Source organism: Bubalus kerabau, chromosome 6, assembly GCF_029407905.1.
Source record: "Bubalus kerabau isolate K-KA32 ecotype Philippines breed swamp buffalo chromosome 6, PCC_UOA_SB_1v2, whole genome shotgun sequence".
In the NCBI taxonomy this organism is placed as follows: domain Eukaryota; kingdom Metazoa; phylum Chordata; class Mammalia; order Artiodactyla; family Bovidae; genus Bubalus; species Bubalus kerabau.
Window position 1 is genome coordinate 20,330,760 of NC_073629.1, and position 16,886 is coordinate 20,347,645.

The 16,886-nt window shown below is 41.4% G+C and overlaps 1 non-coding gene and 1 pseudogene across 1 annotated transcript; both read left to right on the forward strand.

Annotated features, from left to right (window-relative positions):
- Positions 1-690: 690 nt before the first annotated feature.
- On the forward strand, positions 691-794 carry LOC129656653 (U6 spliceosomal RNA). Its single transcript, XR_008716443.1, has one exon. It is a non-coding gene; the product is annotated as a U6 spliceosomal RNA (small nuclear RNA).
- Positions 795-6,339: 5,545 nt separating this feature from the next.
- On the forward strand, positions 6,340-6,840 carry LOC129656052 (ferritin light chain-like; annotated as a pseudogene).
- Positions 6,841-16,886: the final 10,046 nt, after the last annotated feature.

Sequence of the window (16,886 nt, forward strand, 5' to 3'; positions counted from 1 at the left end):
ACCTCCTGGTTAAACATGGTGGATTGAGCACACCCATTTATCTCTGCTCCATCCAGAAATCCCATCAAAAGGAGAGTACGGAAATCAAAAAGCATAAAAGCTCAAGGATAAGACTAGAGACAATGAAAGACGTAATTTTGAAAACTGGAACGTCTCATGTGTAAGGTTTTAAATCCTTAAGTTTGAATATTTTCCATTCTACTCATGAGGTAGAGAGAGGAAAACCAAAAAGGCATGAAATAATTGCAGTCTTAGAACTTGTAAAGACTTTAAAAATTGAAAGTGTTTAGTCCTCCGGCAGTAGAGGCAAGAGGACTGAAAATTTCTTTTGGGGATGATGACTGACACAGGGAAAAACCTTAACAGGAACTAGAAGACCAATCCCTCCCTCACCCGCCCCACAGTGAGTCACCCGCAGCTGACCACCTCTGGCCCCTGCACTGGGCTTCTAATCAGCAGTTTTGGACCTCATGCCTAAATTGGAACAGACAACCCAAGTTCACAAGCCTCACACATAAAAGGAGCCAAAAGAAAAGGAACCCGGTGTGTGACATATAATGAGGGGACCAGCAGAAAATGTCCTCCAAATTGCAATTAATATTACCAGAAATCAACAGAAAACATTGCACCCATGACAAAAGAATGGATGCTATTATTAAAAGAAACATCCAGAAAATAATAAAGACTTGTGCTGGCTTCTACAGGGCATATACTAAAGTGGAACAATACAGAGAAGATTAGCATGGCCCCTGCACAAGGATGACATGCAAATTCACGAAGCGTTTCATGCTTTCTGTATAACTGATTTACTGTGCTGTACACCTGAAACTAACACAATATAATACATCAGTTATACTTCAATATGTTTTTTAAAGAAAGAAAATAAGACTTCCTGGAAATTAAAAATATGAAGTGATCAGTTAAAAATAAATACATATTTAACCCCCCACCTGCCAAAAAAAAATGAAGTGAGGGACTTCCCTGCTGGTCTAATGGTGAAGACTCCACCCTTCTACTGCAGGGGGCGCCAGTTGGATCCCTGGTTGGGGAACTAAAATCCCACAAGCCTTGGGGTATGGCCAAAAAGAAAAGAAAAAAAAATATGTAAATGGATGTTTGTAATTTAATAAAAAGAATTCTGAGACAAAGTTGAAACTTCACTGGTGGCTCAGTGGTAAAGAATCCGCCTGCTACTGCAGGATATGTGGGTTTGATCCCTGGGTTGGGAAGATTCCCTGCAGAAGGAAAGGGCAACTCACTCTAGTATTCTTGCCTGGGAAATCCCATGGACAGGGGAGCCTGGTAGGCTACAGTTCATGCCGTCGCAAGAGCCGGACTCGACTTAGCGACTAAACAACAAAGACAAAGTTGAAGAAATATCCTGGAGGATAGAATAAAAATACAAAGAAATAGAAAATATAAAATAAATGTAAGAAAATTAGAAATTCAGTCTAGGAGACAGAGTATCTGGTTTTAGAAAGTGAGAAGAAATAAAATAATCAGTAGGAAAATCATTAAAGAAATAATTCAATAACAATTTCCTACACTGAAGGACATGAGTTTATAGCTTGAAAGGACCCATGAAATTGCCAGCACATTAAATTAAAAAAACAGGGAAACAAACAAAAATTTTTAAAAATTAACACCCAAAGATTTTTCATCATCAAATTTCAGGGTAAATATTAAGAGCAACTTGTAAAGTCGTCCAGAGAGAAAAATCAGGATGCATACAAAAGATACTCAGTTGCATACTCAGAATGACACTGGATTTAATAATATTCCTAAAAATTAGAAAACAATGGGACAATGCCTTCAAAATCCTAAAAACATTATTTTTAATCTAAAATTCTATACTCTGCCAAGATATTTTCAGGCATGCAAAGACAGGAAATTTGTTTTCTGGGCTCCCTTCCTCAGGAAGCTTGTGGATGAAGAATTCCACTAAAACAGAGCAGGAGACCAGGGAAAATCAGAATGTGGTATCTAGGAAACAGAGGATCCACAGAGAAGACAAACAAAGGGATTCCCTGGATGAAGGCGTAGGGAAGAATCACGACAATCTTGCAGCAGGCCTCATGCAACCAGCCAGATCAGAACAGAAGGCCATCACACAGATCATCAAGCTCCTACTTTGAGAGTTTTACACTTCTAACAGAGGGAATGAAAACAAAACAAAGAAACAAAAAAGCCCAAGGCAGTTATAAATTCTGGGGGGGAGAAATATGCATAAAAGGCAGATTTAATAGAGGATTCAGTTCAGTTCAGTCACTCAGTCGTGTCCGACTCTTTGCTATCCCATGAACTGCAGCACGCCACCCCTCCCTGTTCATCACCAACTCCCGGAGTTCACTCAGACTCACATCCATTGAGTCAGTGATGCCATCCAGCCATCTCATCCTCTGTCGTCCCCTTCTCCTCCTGCCCTCAATCCCTCCCAGCATCAGAGTCTTTTCCAATGAGTCAACTCTTTGCATGAGGTGGCCAAAGTACTGGAGTTTCAGCTTTAGCATCATTCCTTTCAAAGAACACCCAGGGCTGATCTCCTTTAGAATGGACTGGTTGGATCTCCTTGCAGTCCAAGGGACTCTCAGGAGTCTTCTCCAACACCACAGTTCAAAAGCATTAATTCTTCGGCGCTCAGCTTTCTTCACAGTCCAACTCTCACATCCATACATGACCACAGGAAAAACCATAGCCTTGACTAGATGGACCTTTGTTGTCAAAGTAATATCTCTGCTTTTCAATATGCTATCTAGGTTGGTCATAACTTTTCTTCCAAGGAGTAAGCATCTTTTAATTTCATGGCTGCAGTCACCATCTGCAGTGATTTTGGAGCACCCCAAAATAAAGTCTGACACTGTTTCCACTGTTTCCCCATCTATTTGCCATGAAGTGATGGGACCAGATGCCATGATCTTCGTTTTCTGAATGCTGAGCTTTAAGCCAACTTTTTCACTCTCCTCTTTCACTTTCATCAAGAGGCTTTTTAGTTTAGCTTTTCTCCTCTTCACTTTCTGCCATAAGGGTGGTGTCATCTGCATATCTGAGGTTATTGATATTTCTCCCGGCAATCTTGATTGCAGCTTGTGCTTCATCCATCCCAGCGTTTCTCATGATGTATTCTGCATATAAGTTAAATAAGCAGGGTGACAATATACAGCCTTGACGTACTCCTTTTCCTATTTGGAACCAGTCTGTTGTTCCATGTCCAGTTCTAACTGTTGCTTCCTGACCTGCATACAGGTTTCTCAAGAGGCAGGTCAGGTGGTCTGGTATTCCCATCTCTTTCAGAATTTTCCACGGTTTATTGTGATCCACACAGTCAAAGGCTTTGTCATTAATAGTAAACAAATTTCCCTGATGCCTCAGTGGCAAAGAATCTGCCTACTAATGCAGGAGACACAGGTTTGATCCCTGGGTTGGGAAGATTCCCTGCAGAAGGAAATGGCAACCCACTCCAGTATTTTTGCCTGGGAAATACCATGAACAGAGAAGCCTGGTGGGCTTGCAAAAGAATTGGACAACTTAACGACTAATCAACAACAAAAACAAACCTTTCAAAATCATAATTATATAAACAATGAATACCAATTTATCCAAAAATAATTGTCTATTATTGGAAGAGGAGATGAGTGTTACATATTGAATAAAGGGCTAAATCCTAATCTTTTATTTTAAAAAGTACACTAAGTGAACTGATTTTATTTTATTACCAAAATTTATAATAAAAAGTTTAAAGTGATATTTCCTAAAAGCAGTAGGTTGGAGAGGTTTATTTTGTTTCTGATGAGCTATGGGTTTAGTTTTTTTTTTCTCTCTCTCTCAAAAGATGCAGCAAATTTCTACATCTGTTATAGCATTTCATGGAGGTCTCTCTCTATGTACATTAAAAACATTTAAAAGCTGCAGTCTTTACAACCCTATGGACTGTAGCCCACCAGGCTTCTCTGTCCATGGGATTCTCCAGGCAAGAATACTGATGTGGGTTGCTATGCCCTCCTCCAGGGAATCTTCCCAACCCAGGGATCAAACCTGCGCCTCTTATGTCTCCTGCATTGGCAGGCAGATTCTTTACCACTAGAGCCACTTGGGAAGCCCTAAAAGCATCTATTAGAAGTGTGAAAAAAGAAGTGTATAGAGAATTCCTTGGCAATCCAGTGGTTAGGACTCTGCCCTTTCACTGCCAAAGGCCCCCGTTCAATCTCTAGTTGGGGAACTAAAATCCTGAAGGCTATGCAGCCAAAAACAAAGAGGAAGAATTGTATAAATTATCCATTCCTCTCTCACACAATATGAAAATAGTGTTAACAACTTAAGTCAGTTTTACCTGAGATGTTGATTAAACATACAGATTAATTACGCCCAAGATGTACTGAACGAGTATGTCTCTGAGAACTAGAAGTGACATTTGACTGAGTCCCCCAGTGATTGTTAGGAGTCCTGATGGAATCTACTAGAAAAATACATCTTGGATTACTCTACTGTGCTTTCACATTATAATAATCTGTGTGTGTTATCACTCAGTCATGTCCAACTCTGTAACCCCATGGACTGCAACCCACCAGGTTCCTCTGTCCATGGAATCTTCCAGGCAAGAATACTGGAGTGGGTTACCATTTCCTTCTCCAGGGGATCTTCCTGACCCAGGGATCAAACCTGGGTCTCCTTCCTTGGCAGGCAGATTCTTTATGGTCTGAGCCACCAGGGAAGCCCTAACACACAATGTGCTTTCACATTATAATAATTTATTTTGCATCAAATTTGTCCTCTTAGGATAGGAAAATATTTTCCTCATTGCTCTGAGGTACATAAAGTGTTGTTGATTCAACAGTACCTCATTCTGTTGTTTCATCATTATAGTCTGAGCTCATTTGACATATTGCTCTGATTTCTCTGTCTTAACTTATCAGATAAGGGCCTTGAGCATATTCATATTTTATCACCATTCTATTCTCAGGAAGATCAATAAAAGAATATCTCACAAGTATTTGTCAAAACATGACATTACCTTATAAAATAAAATCTGAGGAAAAATAACCTTTATTAAACTATATGACTTCACTCTGTATGATACACTCTAGGTCCAGCCATGTCTCCACAATGCCATTCCTTTTTATGACTGAGTAGTATTCCATTGTGTTTATGGGCCACATCTTCTTTACCCAATCTTCTAGTGATGAACATTTAGGTTGTTTCTATATCCTGGCTATTGTAAGTAGTGCCACATTGAATATTGGGGTGCAAATATCTTTTCAAATTATGTTTGTTTTTTTTTCTGTGTATATGCCCAGGAGTGGGATTCCTGGGTCATATGTTCTATTTTCAGTTTTTTAAGGAACCTACACACTGTTCTCCATAGTGGCTGCACCAATATATATTCCCACCAACAGAGTAGGAGGGCTCCCTTTTCTCCACACCCTCTCCAGCATTTATTCTTTGTAAATTTCTTGATGAGGGCCATTTTGAGAGATAGCTGTGAGAAATATCAACAACCTTAGATATGCAGATGATACCACTCTAATGGCAGAAAATGAAGAGAAACTAAAGAGCCTCTTGATGAAAGTGAAAGAGGAGAGTGAAAAAACTGGCTTGAAACTCAACTTGAAAAAAATTAAGATCATGGCATCTGGTTCCATCTCTTCTGGCAAATAGAAGGGGAATAAGTGGAAGAAGTGACAGCTTTCTTTTCTTGGGCTTCAAAATCACTGCAGACAGTGACTGCAGCCATGAAATTCAAAGATGCTTGCTTCTTGGAAGAAAAGATATGACCAACCTAGACAGCATGTTTAAAAAGCAGAGACATCACTTTGCCGACAAAGGTCCATATAATCAAAGCTATGGTTTTTCCAGTAGTCATGTATGGATGCTAAGAGTTGGACCATAAAGAAGGGTGAGTGCCAAAGAATTGATGCTTTCAAACTGTGGTGTTGGAGAAGACTCTTGAGAGTCCCTTGGACTGCAAGGAGATCAAACCAATCAGTCCTAAAGGAAATCAGTCCTGAATATTCATTAGAAGGACTGATGCTAAAGCTGAAGCTCTAATACTTTGGCCACCTGATGGGAAGAGCCAACTCATTGGAAAAGAAAACTCTAATGCTGGAAAAGATTGAAGGCCTTAAAAGGAGAAGGGGGCAAAGTGCACTCGGCAGTCCCATGGATCTGTCTCTTGCTTCAACAGTGCTTGAAAGGAACAGACCCAAGGACACCCCCTTGCTCCAGCCTGCAAACACCCTACAACTTTTTTTCCAGTTGCAGCCTTTGGAATCAGCCACTCAGCTGTCTATGATCACCAGGACCAGCCACCATTTTTTGAGCTTCACTCCTTATTACCGATCAACCATGAGCTCCCAGATTTGTCAGAATTATTCCACCAAGGTGGAGACCGCCATAATCACCTGGTCAACATGTATCTGTGGGCCTCTTATACCTACCTCTCTCTGTGGCTCTGGAGGGTGTGGCCCAATTTTTTTGCAAATTGGCCTAGGAGAAGTGTGAGGGCATGGAGAGTCTCTTGAAAATGCAAAACAAATGCAGTGGCCACCCCCTCTTTCTGGACATGCAGAAATCATCTGAAGATGAGTGGGGTAAAACCCAAGGCCCTTTGGAAGCTGCCCTTCTCATACAGAAGAACCTGAACCAGACCATATTGGATCTGCATGGCCTGGGTTCTGCTCGTGCAGACCCCCACCTCTGTGACTTCCTAGAAAACCACTTCCTAGATGAGGAGGTGAAACTCATCAAGAAGATGGTGACCACGTGAGCAACCTCTGCAGGCTGGCCGGTCCCCAGGCTGGGTTGGGTGAATGTCTCTTTGAAAAGCTCACCCTCAACCATGACTAGGAGCCTCTGAAGCCCAGCAGCCTTTGAGGAGCCCCCCTAACATCAGGCTACACTCTATGGGGCTGCAAAGAGTCAGACATGACTGAGCACACACACACACACACCTAACATCAGGGCTTCTGCCTGAAGCCCTCTCTCTGCAGCCACTAGGCAGCATCTAAACACTCTGGAGCCCTCTCAAGCCTTGGACCAAATGGAAACAATAAAGGTTTTTGCAGCATCAACAAAGAAATAAAAGGAGAAGGGGTGGCATGGAATGAGATGGTTAGATAGTATCACCAACTCAGTGGACATGAATTTGACCAAACTCTGGGAGACAGTGGAGGACAGAGGAGCTTGGCATGCTGCAGCACATGGGGTTGCAATGAGTCAGACACAACTTAGCTCTGGAGCCCTATACCAAGGAACTGGCCGGTTTAGGTCTGGAGGCTCGTGGCAACAGTTGCTATGGGACTTGGTCAGTTGATAAAAATCTCTAGAACTGACCAAGTCCCATAGCAACTGTTGCCACGAGCCTCCAGACCTAAACCGGCCAGTTCCTTGACTCCATATTATGTAAAATACCCACCCTACTCTCCACTCTATAGCATCCTAACCAATCACCTAATGCCACCCTTCCAGTAGGAATTTTCTGTTTTGAGGTTGTAAAAAACAGCTGCAAGCCTGTGAACACATTCAGCTCTCCCTTGAGCCAGCCCACTGTTCTAACAGGGCCTCCCACTCTAATAAACTTTATTCTCCTCTCATTCTGCCTCATGTCTGGAAATTCTTTTCCAACCTGCACACAGACCAGAACATTAGCGACTGAACAACAAAAACATTCTGAGGAGTGTGAGGTGATACCTCATGTTGTTTTGATTTGCATTTCTCTGATAACTAGTGATTGCTGAGTATCTTTCTCATGTGCCTCTTAGCCATCTGTATGTCTTCTGGAGAAATGTCTATTTCAATCTTCTTCCCATTTTTTAATTTGGTGATTTTTTTTATATTGAGCTGCATGAACTGTTTGTATATTTTGGAGATTAATCCCTTGTTGGTTGCTTCATTTCCAGATATTTTCTCCCAATCTGAGGGTTGTCTTTTCATTTTGTTTATGATTACTTTTGCTGTCCAAAAGCTTTTAAGTTTAATTAGATTCTATTTGTTTGTTTTTGCTTCTATTTTATTACTCTAGGAGATGGGTCAAAATACCTTGTGATTTATGTCAGAGTGTTCTGCTTATGCTTTCCTCTAAGAGTTTTATAGTGTCTGGTCTTATATTTAGGACTTTAATCCATTCCGAGTTTATTTTTGTGTATGGTGTTAGGGAGTGTTCTAACTTGATTCTTGTTCATTTAATTGTCCAGTTTTCCTAGCACCACTTATTGAAGAGGCTGCCTTTTCTCCATTGTATATTCTTGCCTCTTTTGTCATAGATTAGGTGACCATAGGAGCATGGGTTTAATCTCTGGACTTTTTATCCTGTTCCATTGATCCATATTTCTGTTTTGGTGCCAGTACCATACTGTTTTGATTACCTTAGCTTTATAGTATAGTCTAAGCTCAGGGAAACTAATTCTTCCAGCTCTGTATTTAGTTCTCAAAATTGCTTTATCTCTTGGGGGTCTTTTGTGTTTCCATATAAATTGTAAAATTTTTGTCCAAACTCTGTGAAGAATGCCATTGGTAATCTGACAGAGATTGCATTGAATGTGTAGATTGCTTTGGGTAATAGTCACTTTCACAATGTTGATTCTTCCAACCTAAGAACATGGTATATCTCTCTATCTGTGAATCTTTTATTTCTTTCATCAGTGTCTCATAGCTTTCCAAGTACAGGTCTTTTGCCTCCTTAGGTAGGTTTATTAATAGGTATTTTATTCTTTTTGCTGTGATGGTGATTTTACTTTTGAAAGACAACATGTGAGCTTTTCTGATTACAAAAGTCGTTACATAGTCTTTTGATTCAACTCAGAAAGCACAGAAAAGTGAAAAGAATAGACAGTTCTTCTATAAACCCAGTTGATAGAGGAGACATTTTGAATAAAAATTATCTACTTTGAAGGTTTCTTGTTTTATTTCATACATCATGAGTATTTTCCCTTTTCATCAGATCAGTTCAGTTCAGTTCAGTCACTCAGTCATGTCCGACTCTTTGTGACCCCATGAACCACAGCACGCCAGCCCTCCCTGTCTATCACCAACTCCCGAAGTCCACCCAAACCCATGTCCATTGTGTCGGTGATGCCATCCAACCATCTCATCCTTTGTGGTCCCCTTCTCCTCCTGCCCTCAATCTTTCCCAGCATCAGGATCTTTTCAAATGAGTCAGTTCTTCACATCAGGTGGCCAAAGTATTGGAGTTTCAGCTTCAACATCACTCCCTCCAATGAACACCCAGGACTGATCTCCTTTAGGATGGACTGGTTGGATCTCCTTGTAGTCCAAGGGACTCTCAAGAGTCTTCTCCAACACCACAGTTCAAAAGCATCAATTCTTCCATGCTCAGCTTTCTTTATAGTCCAACTCTCACATCCATACATGACTACTGGAAAAATCATAGCCTTGACTAGACGGACCTTTGTTGGCAAAGTAATGTCTCTGCTTTTTAATATGCTGTCTAGGTTGGTCATAACTTTCCTTCCAAGGAACAAGCGTCTTTTAATTTCATAGCTGCAATCACCATCTGCAGTGATTTTGGAGCCCAGAAAAATAACATCAGCCACTGTTTCCACTGTTTCCCCATCTATTTGCCATGAAGTAATAGGACCGGATGCCATGATCTTAGTTTTCTGAATGTTGAGCTTTAAGCCAACTTTTCCACTCTCCCCTTTCATATTTCATTTCCATAAATAATCTATATATTTTTTTTATTTTAAAGGAAATAGATTTCATTGTCAAATAAAACATCAACCAGCAAAGCATAAAGTCTCAGGTAAGGTTATTGATAGTGTGGACTTGATGCTTATATGCCAAAGGAAAAGCATTGGCAGAGCAGATGCTGAAGACAAGAGAGATAGGAGAGAGAGGGGGCATAACTGCTGCCAGGAGAGGCTGAAGAAGATAAGAGAGAAGAGGTTCAGGACTTTCAGAACTTACTGTCTAAGGGCCTTGACTCCCTTTGTAAAGGTGATGTCTTCTGCTGAGAGTGATGGGGGACTGGAGGAAAGTGTGATGAAGTAGTTGCTGCAAGAAAATGATGAGAGGGCTGCTGATAATGGGAAATAGTCATTTCGTGGAGGCTCACATTTTAGTGAGATAGACTGGGTTTTGATCTTGGCTCTGACCCTTAATTAACTGTCTTTACTCAAATGACTTAACTTTTCTGAAACTGACAAGTCCAGATGAAAATACTGAAAAGGTAGGTGGTTGAGAACCAATCCATGCTTGCAGTTTAGCTGGGCAACTGTGGGTTAAAAAGGAGCTTGGGAGATAAAAATCATTGGAAAGATAGTGGTTTAAATGATAAGTTAAGAGGCCTTTGTTCATTAGAGATAGAAGCAAAGAAAGGAAGAAGCTATCAGTAAAAAATAAGTTCAAAGAAGTAATTTTACATGTTTCCCTGTACTACAAAAATAACATCCTGAAACATTTTCAAACATTCATAAAAGCAACCCCTTCCCCCCAAATCTGCGTTTCTATAGTCCAGAAATAAATGTTGTTTAGGTGCCAAGTTGTGTACAACCCTTTTGCGACCCCATGGACTGTAGGCTGCCCACCAGGCTCCTCTGTCCATGGGATTTCACAGGCAAGAACACTGTAGAGGGTTGCCATTTCCCTCTCCCTGGGATCTTCCTGACCTAGGGATCAAACCCACATCTCCTGCATTGGAAAGCAGATTCTTTACCTCCGAGTCACCTGGGAAGCCCTTTTCACCACTGTCTTGCCGGTCCTTGTATTAAGTTAGGAAACAATTAGGTATAATTAAACATTTAAGTGTCCCAGGTGGTGCTAGCGGTAAAGAACTCACCTGCCAATGCAGGAGATACAAGAGATGAGAGTTCGATCCCTGGGTCGTGAATATTGCCTGGAGGGCATGGCAACCTGCTCCAATATTCTTGCCTAGAGAATCCCATAGACTGAGGAGCCTTGCAGGCTACAGTCCATAGGGTCGCAAAGTGTCAGACACAACTGAAGTGACTTAGCACACATGCATGCTATGTAGCAGGCCTTAGGAGTAGAAACTGTTTTTAGCCTTACAGGCTACTTTTGTTTTATCAATAGGTTACAAAAGTCAGAGCCAAAACCAGACTGCGCCGGCAAGATCCAAGATGGTGGACGAAGTAGGCTAAAAGGTCACTGCTTCCCTTGCCTTCATCTCTGTGTTTCCACACTAACCCCTGAGAGCTGAAGGACTCTGCTTTCTTTAATTGATCTGTGTTTGTTTTGAAAGTACCTGGTCTTTGGCAGAGATGCTTTGCAGCTGTACTTTGAGAGAAAGACAGTGGTCAACCGCCCCCGAAATACCTCTGACTTGACCGCAGCAGGTAGATGGAACCTGGAGGTGTTAGAGTGTTACTTTTGCTTCTTAACACCATGCTAAGATCTCCACCCAAAGTGGGTGCTTGCTGTCTAACAGGCATGATTTATGCTGTGGGCAAAGGAGAGTGGAAGACTGCCCATGCCCTGGCTGCCCCTGAAAATCCCCTTCTCTTTCCTAGAGTCCTGAATAAATATCTGCCTCCTAGGCCTTAAAACTCCCTTACTCCCCTCCCTTTGGGAAGAAGATGCTTTAAGAACCCCTGTTCTCCGGCCATTGCATAAAACCCTGTCTTGCTTGCACCAAACTCAGTTTCATTATTAGCTGCTTGAACTTTAGGAAAGAAGTTCTTGAATAGCCCGGGAGGAACTTGGTTCAGCAAAGAAGTCTCTACACAAGAAGAGAGATTCATGTCTAATTTGGCCACAAGAGCATGGTGGTCTTTACCCTCTTAAAAACTGAAGATTCCCAAGAGTTTTTGTTTATGTAAATTACATATACATTGATATTTACTATGTTAGAAATTAAAACAGAAATTTTAAAAATATTAATCCTGTAAGAAATAGCAACCATAAACGCATTACATGTTAACATAGTTCAGTTTCTATGAAAAATAACTACATTCTCCAAAACAAAAATGTCATGAGAAGGGTCTACCGTTTTACATTTTTGTAAGTCTCTTTAACAGATGATAGCTGGATTCTCATATCTGTGTCTGCATTCAATTTGTTGGAAAATGTTGTTTTGATCGACATACATAAAGAAAACATGACCTTTCAAATACGTTGTTACAAAAGGGAGGAATATTTCAAAATGCTTTTTCAGATAACTGTGGATATTCTTTCTTGTTACTACACCAAATCTTGATACACAGTCGTTTTAATTTTTATTTATTTTTGTCTGTGCTGGGTCTTCATTGCCTTGCAAAAGTTTTCTCTCAGAGAAGGCAACGGCAGTACTCAACGGCAGTTTCTCCAGTACTCTTGCCTGGAGAAACCCATGGACGGAGGAGCCTGGTGGGCTGCAGTCCATGGGGTCACTAAGAGTCAGACACGACTGAACGACTTCACATTCACTTTTCACTTTCATGCATTGGAGAAGGAAATGGCAACCCACTCCAGTGTTCTTGCCTGGAGAATCCCAGGGATGGGGGAGCCTGGTGGGCTGCCGTCTATGGGGTCACACAGAGTCGGACACGACTGACGCGACTCAGCAGCAGCAGCAGCGTCTCAGGTTGGGGAGGGCTCTAGGCACGCAGGCTTCAGTTGTTGCAGCAGGCAGTCTCAGCAGTTGTGGTGCATGAACTTAGTTTGCTGTACAGCATGTGGAATTTTCCTGGACCAAGGATTGAACCTATGTTCCCTGCATCGGACGGTGGATTCTCATCCTCTGTGCCACTGTTACCGAGTCCAAGCTCATCGACTGAGAGGCTGACCGAGAAGATTTCAGGCTAGCGCTTCAAAATAACCATCTTGTTAGGGCCTGGAAGCCAAGTTCTTTTATGGATCAGAGATGGGGGGAGGTGAAGAAACAAAGTAAAAAGCCCATTTCAGTTCATTTCACTCACTCAATCGTGTCCGACTCTTTGCGACCCCATGGACTGCAGCACACCAGGCTTCCTTGTCCATCACCAACTCCTGGAGCTTACACAAACTCATGCTCATTGAGTCAGTGATGCCATCCAATCATCTCAACCTCTGTCTTCCCCTTCTCCTCCCACCTTCAATCTTTTCCAACATCAGGGTCTTTTCCAATGAGTCAGTTCTTCACATTAGGTGGCCAAAGTATTGGAGCTTCAGCTTCGGCATCAGTCATTCCAATGAATATTCACAACTGATTTCCTTTAGGATTGACTGGTTTGATCTTCTTGCAGTCCAAGGGACTCTCAAGCGTCTTCTCCAACACCACAGTTCAAAAGCATCAATTCTTCAGCGCTCAGCTTTCTTTATAGTCCAACTCTCACATCTATACATGACTACTGGAAAAACCATAGCTTTGACTAGACAGACCTTTGTTGGCAAAGTAATGTTATGCTTTTAATATGCTGTCTAGGTTGGTCATAGCTTTTCTTCAAAGGAGTAAGTGTCTTTTAATTTCATGGCTGCACTCACCATCTGTAGTGATTTTGGAGCCCAAGAAAATAAAGTGTCTCACTGTTTCCATTGTTTCCCCACCTATTTGCCATGAAGTGATGGGACCAGATGACATGATCTTAGCTTTCTGAATGTTGAGTTTTAAGCCCACTTTTTCACTCTCCTCTTTCACTTTCATCAAGAGGCTCTTTAGTTCTTGGCTTTCTGCCATAAGGGTGGTGTTAACTGCATATCTGAGGTTATCGATATTTCTCCTGGCAATCAGGATTCCAGATTGTGCTTCATCCAGCCTAACATTTTGCATGATGTACTCTGCATATAAATTAAATAAGCAGGGTGACAATATACATACTTGATGTACTCCTTTTCTGATTTGGAACCAGTCTGTTGTTCCATGTCCAGTTCTAACAGTTGCTTCTTCACCTGCATACAGATTTCTCAGGAGGCAGGTCAGGTCTGGCATTCCCATCTCTTTCAGAATTTTCCACAGTTTGTTGTGATCCACTCAGTCAAAGATTTTGGCATAGTCAATAAAGCAGAAGTAGATGTTTCTCTGGAACTCTGTTGCTTTTTTGATAATCCAACGATGTTGACAATTTGATCTCTGGTTTCTCTGCCTTTTCTAAATCCAACTTGAACATCTGGAAGTTCATGGTGCACATATTGCTGAAGCCTGGCTTGGAGAATCAGGAGCATTGCTTTGCTATCATGTGAGATGAGTGCAATTGTGTGTAGTTTGAACATTCTTTGGCATTGCCTTTCTTTGGGATTGGAATGAAAACTGACTTTTCCCAGTCCTGTGGCCACTGCTGAGTTTTCCAAATTTGCTGGCATATTGAGTGTAGCACTTTCACAGTATCATCTTTTAGGATTTGAAATAACTCAACTGGAATTCCATAACTCCCACTAGCTTTGTTTGTAGTGATGCTTCCTAAGGCCCACTTGACTTCACATTCCAGGATGTCTGGCTCTAGGAGAGTTGTCATGCCATCTGGATCTGGATCATGAAGATCTTTTTTGTACAGTTCTTCTGTGTATTCTTGCCACCTCTTCTCAATATCTTCTGCTTCTGTTGGATCCATACCATTTCTGTCCTTTATTGAGTCCATCTTTGCATGAAATGTTCCCTTGGTATCTAATTTTCTTGAAGAGATCTCTAGTCTTTCCCATTCTATTGTTTTCCTCTATTTCTTTGCACTGATCACTGAGGAAGGCTTTCTTATCTCTCCTTGCTATTCTTTGGAACTGTGCATTCAGATGGGTATATCTTTCCTTTTCTCCTTTGCCTTTAACTTATCTTCTTTTCTCAGCTATTTGTAAGGCCTCCTCAGACAACCATTTTGCCTTTTTGCATTTCTTTTTCTTGGGGATGGTCTTGATCACTGCCTCTTGTACAATGTAATGAACCTCAGTCCATAGTTCTTCAAGCACTCTATCAGATCTATCAAGTGTTAGTTTCACTTCCTTAAGACCCTTCACAGGTGGGCAGGGTCAAGCTATCTCCCAGTGAACCAAACAAAGACACCCTAGCCCAAAGGTCAGGTGGAAGGGGCTGGGCAGGTCTCCCTGAGGCATTTACCTACGCCTATCATAACAAAAGTGGCAATGTAAGAATTAAAGTCACAGAAGCAAATCCAATATGGATTCAAAATTAACCCTTCCAGTTGGTTATACCACCAGGGAAATTCAATACACAGTAGTCTTTAAAATGCCAGTCACCTTGTGGGATCCCAAACCATATTAGTATACTTTTTGTAATCTGTTACATCTGAATCCATTGCTTTTCTCTTCTTTTTTGCATTTGAAATGGATCATTTGGAGAATATTGTTTCACTGTATAATGCAGAGCTTCCTATATGACACATTACAATGCACAACTTTGATATATAATAGGAACGTATTAATATCACCCATCTAAAATATTTTGAGAATGTCAAGTTCACTGTGGCACATACAAGTTTTCCAAAATTCAAAATTTCACCTGAGAACTCAAATTTCATCACAGACAACAAAAACTGTCAGTTGTTTTCCTTGAAGTGAGGCTTACATCATTTACTTTTGAGAAAGTGTTTGCCAAATACTCAAGTCTGAAGAACCATGGTTTGTCCGGCAGTTATTCTATTTTTTGGCTGCACTAGGTCTTCGTTGCTGCTCCAGCTTTTCTTGAGTTGTGGTAAGCAGGGGGGATGTTCTGTGGTTGCGGTGCACAAGCTTCTTTCTCACTGCTGTGACTTCGGTTGCAGAGCATGGGCGCGAGGGCTTCAGTAGTTGTGGCCTGTGGGCTCAGAAGGTACAGTTTCCGATTTCTAGAGTGCAGGCTCAATAGCTGAGGCACAAGGGCTTAGCTGCTTCACAGCATGTGGGATCTTCCCGGACCAGGGATCAAACCCATGTCTCATGTAATGGCAGGCAGATTCTTTACCTCTGAGCCACCAGGGAAGCCCCTGGCATTATTCTTTTAAGTAACAATGTTACATTATTTAAAAAAAAAAAAGTGGCTAGTTCATCTCACAAGTCAAACAACTGCACAAGTACCGTTCCTCAAGTCCATCATTGTACCCCAGGATGCAGCCACATGCTCTATGTAGTTCTCACTTTACCTCAGACTTACTAAAGATGTGAACTCAAGGGCTGAGATTTAGGGACTTCCCTGGTGGTCCAGTGGTTAAGAATCTGCCTTCCAATGCAATCTGTCACAACTAGAGAAAGCCCATGAGCAGCAACAGAGACCCATCACAGCCAAAAGAAATAAATATTTTAAAAAGGTTGAGATTTAATACAATTCATGATTTTACTGCTTTATCAAGGAGTTTTTGTGTTTTTTTCAATCCAAGGGTGTGTGGACTGCCGCTGTCTGAGATTTGTGCTAAGGCACCAAAAGTTTTACCCGCATTGCTTCGGCATCACTGCACGTATCATCATCGTAGAAGAGAAGAAAAACATCCTAACGCAGTATTACTGATGATAATAGTTTTGACCTCACAAACCCCCTAAAATAGTCCTGGGGACTCTTAGAGGCTCACAGACCACAGTGTCAGCACCATCGCTGTAGGTAAGTTACCTGCCTCTCTGGCTTTCAGTTTCCTTATTTATAAACTAGGATTAATGATGCTACAGCTACCTCATAGGGTTGTGGAAGCCGAATGATACTAAAGTGTGAAGCATTTGGAATAGTCTCTGGCACACTGTTATACAAGCATCTGCTAATATAATCATATATTCAGTATCATTAAATGTTTTTCCAAAATAAAATTTATTGACAGCGTGCAATATTCTACAATGATGTAAGATAATTGTTGGATATTAGTTTGTTTCCATTCTTTCAACATCCCTGCACATATCTGTGTCATTTCTCTGATTAAATTCCTGAAATGGAATTGCCCAGAGTACACACATTTTTCACAGTACTGCTGAAAAGCATACATGGACTATCAAAGTGGGAGAGCTGAAAAAGGGAGGGGTCCATGGGCTGAGTAATGGAATCAGCCGGGAGC